Below are 7,124 nucleotides of genomic sequence, written 5' to 3' on the forward strand. Positions count from 1 at the left end.
TAAACTCCGATAATGCTCCGTAATCCTGTTCTAGCCACGGACTCGGGTTAGAGGTGTTACATATACTCTACAAATCGGGCTAATTTAAGTGGGTTAAATGAACCTCCTTTAATATATTAACTTTGATGAAAAATTTTATGTGCATCCGTCACCGACAACAAAAATCTAATTATAGTAGAAGGGTATACCCTCCCCTACAATGTCACATAATAGAAAATCTTTAATACAAATGGGTACATAGCAGTTAACAACAAAACCAAAATTCTAACATTTTGATAGTATGAAGTTTCATATAGCTGCTGCCCTATATGTGCTTAATCTTTATTTAGCTGTTTTGTTGATTTTGATTCAGAAAAAGTTGCTAAAAAGTGTTATTATAAATGATATCTGTTTATATATTATAATTCACTAAGATAACTATTTGAGTAATATCTTTTAAATTCAAAATCAACTATTTAGATTATTTTGTTATAAAAGAAAATTAATGACAAAACTAATGTAAAGAAAGAAGGAAAATAACTATTTAATATCTAACTTAATTTTTTTTAACCAACCCTTAAATAAAAGAATATACGTTCCAGCACACTTAAACCCACATTTTCTTGCATTGAGAACAATGTTAATGCCAATTGAATTAAATTATATTTTAAAATAATACTAAATTATATTTTATTTTGATAGATTTAGTCGATTAAACAAAAAACTATTTTGTTTCAAATTAATATTTATTTAAACATTTTTATCATTTTTCCGTCTCACTAAAAATGTCATGTTGATATTTTGTGGTCAAATTTTTTTAACTCACTTCAATTAATTTAAATATTTTAATTAATTAAATTTTATAAAAAATATATTTAAAACCTACTTCAAAGAATGTTCTTATAATATCTTTTTTATGGATAGCTAAATTTTTATTCATGATAAATTTTAAATAATAAAATGTCAAAGTTGAAACTCTTTACCATTAACAATGAAAATGTGAAAAGTGTATTGAAAAATAAAAGAGAGTATCAGTTATATTTGATTATAATTATAATTATTAATATAAAATTATTTTTAATGATAAATGAATTCCAATTCAACCCAAGTATACTCGGACCAACAAACAAAAATAGAAAATTTTGAGCACCATTACCTCTACTCGTAACATCAAAAAAGAAAAACTTAATCATTTTTGGAAAGATTTCAACTTAAAAAATTAATTAAGATATGATAATTAATTAAGTTAGTTAAGTTTAAAATTCCGTGTGTTAACTTGATGGTTAAGGTGTTCACTACTTCAGGTGTGACTTGAGTTTAAGTCGTACCCTCTTCTTGTAATTAAGAAAATCAAAGTATTGTAATTAAGCTCGTTATTGTTAGGGATTTACCCTCTTATTGTAATTTACCAAAAACTGGTATATTTTAATTTACCACAACGTGGAAAATAAATTTAAATCAATTTCAAAATATTTTAATTAAAATTTTAAGGTTTATATATATATTATATTAATTAAAATTTTCTATTAGTTTAATTATCAGTTTAAACACTAAATGTTAATTTGAAGGATCAAAATTTAAATACATCTATACTTATTGCATGGTACAACATAGATATGAATGTATTAAAAAATAGTAAATTTTAATTACACTATATGCTTCTTTTTTGTACAGCTAACATGTCTATGTTATAGCTACACTACACAAGTGCATTTAAAATTTGGGTTAAAATTAGATTTTAGCCATTGTAAGAAGTTGTGTATTTAGTTCGTATAATTTAATTTAATTTAATTAATTATAGTATTTGTACTTTTTGATTTAATCAATTTTAGTTTTTGTACTTTTTAAAATATAAAATTTTAGTCTTGATCCGAATAGTAACGATTAAATCCATTTGATTAAATTCAATTACTAGTCATTTAGTCTACCTATAATTGTAGATTTAGTCCATCTTTTCCAATTGAATTATTCTAAGTCTTTATAATTTTTGAATTTTGGAATTTCGGTCTTGACGTAAATGACAATTGTTAATCCGTTAATTAGATTTTTAGTGAGTAATATATGGAAATAATAAGTTGACATGGTATTACACATATGCTAATATGTTTGCTGTGTCAAACTTTGGAAATAACATAACATAACTTAATGAATTAAACAATTATCAATTAGTGAGGATTGAAATTTTAAAATTCAAAAAATATAGGGACAAAAAAAATCAAATTAAAGTATAAGGACTAAATTCATAACTTTTACTAAGTACAAGGACTAAAAGAAGAATTTAACCTAAAGTTCACATATGATTTAAATATACTCCTCATCATATTTGAGATAGCAGTTAACACTTAAGCTGACATAAGGATAATGGATAGACCTAACTGATGTAATATTTATACTTTGAGGATTCAATTCAAATATTTAAAAGTTTAAGGATCAATTTAAAATCGAGATTATAGGTTGGGATTTATTGTGGAGTTAAACCCTTTTTTAGTTTAGATTTTCCTTTTCCTTTTTCCTTTTAGTAAATTAGTGCTAATAAGATAAATATATATAAATATCTATTTGAATACAAAAATTTGTACCAAATTCAGTTGGCTCAAAGCGGTCTCCATTTTCAATCACAGTAGCAGCAGCAGCAGCAGCAGCAGCAATGTAAGCTTTCAACTACACTACAACTTTAACAATTTCTTTCTTCCTTTTCTCAATTGCTTTCCTTTGCTTTGGTTGGTAAACAAGAAATTGAATTCAAATCTTCTTTTTCTACGTTTTTTAATAAATATATATTAGTCAGCTAATAAGATCTTATTGTTAGATTCTAGGGTTCAAATTTAACCCGAATTTTTCAGAAAACCTAGTTTAACTGTGCTACCGAAATGAAATTATTGTGTTTTGTTTTAAATTTTCGAGTGAACGTTGTGAAAAAAATTAGGAACAATTCAAGGAAAAATTTTCAGTGCCCCCTGTACTTGATACTTCAAATTTTATCAGTAAACCCCGGCTGCAGGTTCTGCTAATAATTGAAACTCTGCCAAGGTGACAGGTAAGGTAAGGCTGTGTGTGAATTTCATATATGTTTTAGTTCATTGCTTGAGTTTTTTTGCTGCTATTCTGCTCTGCTGCAGCAGGAGCTGTTAGGATTAAGAAAAGAATAACTAGTTATTAATTTCACCCTCCTAGTGGATGTGCATGGAATTTGTTGTGTTGAAAGAACTTGATTTTCATGTTCCTTGATCTTGTAGAGGCTATGAATAGTGTAAAAAGAGGCGCCAGCTGAAGTTAAGAGAAGGTATTATTGTATAATATTTATTGCTGCTTTTTCTTTTCCATAAAAACGAAAGTATAAACATTGGCATAGGCTTCATATGGCTGCTAATGATGCTTTCTTTCTCTTTGTTTTCAGGTGTCTTTACTGAGCATGATAGGTTTTTCAAACAAGTTCAATGTTTTCCATGGAAATAGATCTTGAGGTGCCTTCAAAAGAACAAGAGAAGTTAATTCCTGGATCAGATGAGAATAGTGATGTCCTGGACGCTGCAGAGGAAATAGATGAGGAAGATAATATGGAACTCCTGCAAGCAGTGAGCATGCTGTGGAAGCCTGTGAACCAAATTTGATAGAGAGTTTTACTGGTTGTGAGGACAATGTGGATGTGACTACTGTTGAAGCAAATGTTCACGAAGGTGCCATTTTTGAGCCTCAAAATGGTCTGGAATTTGAATCAAAGGAAACTGCATATGCTTTTTACCGAGAATATGCTCGGTCTGTGGGATTTGGAATCACAATAGTTTCTAGTCGTCGTTCAAAAAGATCTGGAAAATTTATTGATGTAAAAGTTGCATGTTCTAGATTTGGAAGCAAGCGTGAATCTAACACAACTCTCAATCCTCGATCATGTCCAAAGACTGGCTGCAAGGCACGCATGCATATAAAGAGGAGGCAAAATGAAAAATGGGTAATCCATAGTTTTGTAAAAGAGCATAATCATGAGATTTGTCCCGATGATTTTTACTATGCTATCAGGGGAAGAAGCAAACAGCCTGGTGCAGTGTCATGCCAAAAGAAAGGCCTGCAGTTGGTTCTAGACGAGAAAGATGTAGAATTGATGCTTGATTTTTTTATGTGCATGAAGGATGAGAATCCAGGTTCCTTTTATGCAATTGATTTCGATAACGAGAAATGTGCAAGGAGTGTGTTCTGGGTTGATGCAAAAGGTAGGCATAATTACAGTCACTTTGCTGATGTGGTATTTTTTGATACCTTTTTTGTTAGAAACAAATACAGGATTCCTTACATTCCTATTATTGGAGTAAATCATCACTTCCAGTACATGTTGCTTGGATGTGCCCTCATTGGGGACAATACTACATCAGCTTTTGTTTGGTTAATGCGTTCATGGCTTAAAGCAATGGGTGGGCACGCTCCTAAAGTGATACTTACTGATCAAGACAAAGTTTTGAATGAAGCTGTTGCTGATGTGTTTCCTGACTCTCGCCATTGTTTCTGTTTGTGGCATGTACTAAGTAAATTTCCTGAACATTTGGGTTGTATTATGAATCAGAAGGAGAATTTCATAAAAAAGTTTAATAAATGCATATATATGTCTTGGACGCATGAACAATTTGAAAAGAGATGGTATAGGATGGTTGACAAGTTTGAGCTGAAGGAGCATGAATGGTTTCTTTCATTATATAATGATCGGGAAAAGTGAGTTCCTATTTATATGCGGCATATATTTTTAGCTGGAATATCTACAACCATTCGATCTGAAAGTGTTGCTTCTTTCTTTGACAAGTTTATGCACAAAGCAGCTACATTCGGTGAGTTCATTGAGCAGCTTAAATCATTCTCACTAGAGTTGTATGAAATGGAAGCCAAAGCTGATTTTGAAACCCAAAGTAAGCAACCTGAATTGAGATCTGTCTCAGCTTTTGAGAAGCAAATGTCCATGATCTATACAGATACAGTGTTCAAGAAATTTCAGGCTGAGATTTTGGGAATTGTGTCTTGTCACTTACAGAAGGAAAGCGAAGATGAGGACAATGTTGTCTTTCGAGTTGATGATTTTGAAGAACGTCAAAATTTCCTTGTAGCTTGGAGCAAAAGAGAATTTGATATATGTTGTTTATGCCGTTCATTTGAATACAAAGGATTCCTTTGTAAGCACTCCCTCCTTGTTCTCCAAATGTCTGGTGTTTCTGACATTCCATGCCACTATATATTAAAGCGTTGGACACAAGAGGTGAAGATTAGGCAAACTCTAGGTGAAAAATCAAACAGGCTTCATTATCGTGTGCAACGTTTCAATGATCTGTGCAAGCGAGCCATCAAATTGGGTGAAGAAGGTTCTTTATCTCAAGAAGCATATACTATTGCACTACAGGCATTAGAAAAAGCCTTGAAAAATTGTGTCAGTTTGAACAACACTGGAAAAGGTGTTTGTGAGCCAAGCACGTCATCTGTTCATGGTCTTCTTGAGACTGATGCGGAGAATTATTGGAATGCAACAACCAAGTTGTCTAAGAAGAAGAAAGCATGTAAAAAGAGAAAGGTTTGTTTAGGCTCAGTGTTTGAAATGCAGATTCTTCAACTATATTTTTCGCAATATTGTATAGGCCCTTAGAAATAGACTATTTTTCTATTGTAGGTTCATTTTGATTCGGAAGGAGTATCTATGGGACAAGACAGCTGCCAGCAAATGGTTTGTTGCCCATCTTACATATTTTGACTGAATATAAGCTATTGATTGCAACATTAGCATAAAAAATATTAATCCTCATCTTTGATTTTGCGTAACAGACAAGCTCAAGAGCCAATGCGCTAGATGGTTGTTCTGTTTCTCAGCAGGACATGCATGGGATGGTATGGAATATCCTTTATATAAATGTAGTGGTTTGTTATGATGAAGCTGATTAGCCGTATGATTTCATTTTTGGTATCTAACACAACTTTTGTAGGATGTAAGCTCTAGGGCCCCAACTCTTGATGGCTGCTATGGTGCTCAACAAAATATTCAAGGAATGGTATGGAGTTTCTTAATGATCACATTATAATGACATGCTTTTTCTGCCTTCAAATGGTAAAATGTAAGGCCCCTAACCGTGTTTATCTTGATTATAAATAGCCTTATTGGTTTCTACTTTCTGCAGGGACAATTGAACTCAATTTCTCCGTTTCGTGGTGGTTATTATAGCAATCAACAAAACTTATTAGGGCTGGTATGTCCCAACTGTTGGGATTTTCTGGCATAATGTTCTGAAAGCAATATAGTGCTCTAACCTTATGCTTTTTTAACTTAATAATTATCTATAGGGACAGCTACATTCTCTAGCAGCCAGTGATAATCACTACGGGAACCAACAGAATATGCAGGTACTGAGACTAAACCTGCTGCTGGTTACTGCCCTCTTTTCTTTTGCTGATTTTGTTTGATGAAACTATTTCATTTTACATATAAATTGATTCAGAATCGGTTAATTTATCCCCCATGGAACATTGTTGCAGGGTCATCTTCCCTTTAGAGCACCAGCCATGCAGGGTTTTGACATTCAAGAAGGCCTGCAAGATGAGGTACGCACTTTCTTAGGATAAAAATCATTAACGGTTAGCTGTGAATAATGATGGATGCCTTTTATCATGGATTCATTACTCTGATTGCAGGAGCGACCCCTGGACTCAACTCATTTTCTCGGCATTGCATCAAAGCATCTTCATGATAAGCTCCTTTCCTAGTAGCTGCAAATAGTAACATTTCTGTACATTAATACAACGAAAAAGACAATATTAACATCCTGATATTGGTAGGATAAGTTAGAGTTTATTCCTTTAGGGTTGCCCAAATTCACAAGTCGAGAATATATCCTTTTTTTTTTCTGGAAATGAAAACCCCAGTAAGCTTTCTAATGAACTTGACAGTTAAATCCAAGTTGCCAATGCTATTTGAAGAATTTAGTGTTACTGGTATAAGGTAAAAGGTAAAGGTTTTTAAAAAGAAGGGGAAAAAAACACTTCCTGCAAGCAAAACCATGGAGCTTAATTGTTCAAGGAAAATAGTAGTATAGTAAGCCATATAAATAAAATCATCTTAAGTTGATTTGCCAAAAGTTCATTCATCCAAAATAGCTTTGAAGTGTTTGGAAAATATTCATCTG

The 7,124-nt window shown here is 32.0% G+C and overlaps 1 pseudogene; it reads left to right on the plus strand.

The window, feature by feature from the left end:
- Positions 1–3,535: 3,535 nt before the first annotated feature.
- Positions 3,536–6,880, plus strand: LOC107956214 (protein FAR1-RELATED SEQUENCE 2-like; annotated as a pseudogene).
- Positions 6,881–7,124: the final 244 nt, after the last annotated feature.

Source organism: Gossypium hirsutum, chromosome D07 (assembly GCF_007990345.1).
Source record: "Gossypium hirsutum isolate 1008001.06 chromosome D07, Gossypium_hirsutum_v2.1, whole genome shotgun sequence".
NCBI classification, from domain to species: Eukaryota; Viridiplantae; Streptophyta; class Magnoliopsida; order Malvales; family Malvaceae; genus Gossypium; species Gossypium hirsutum.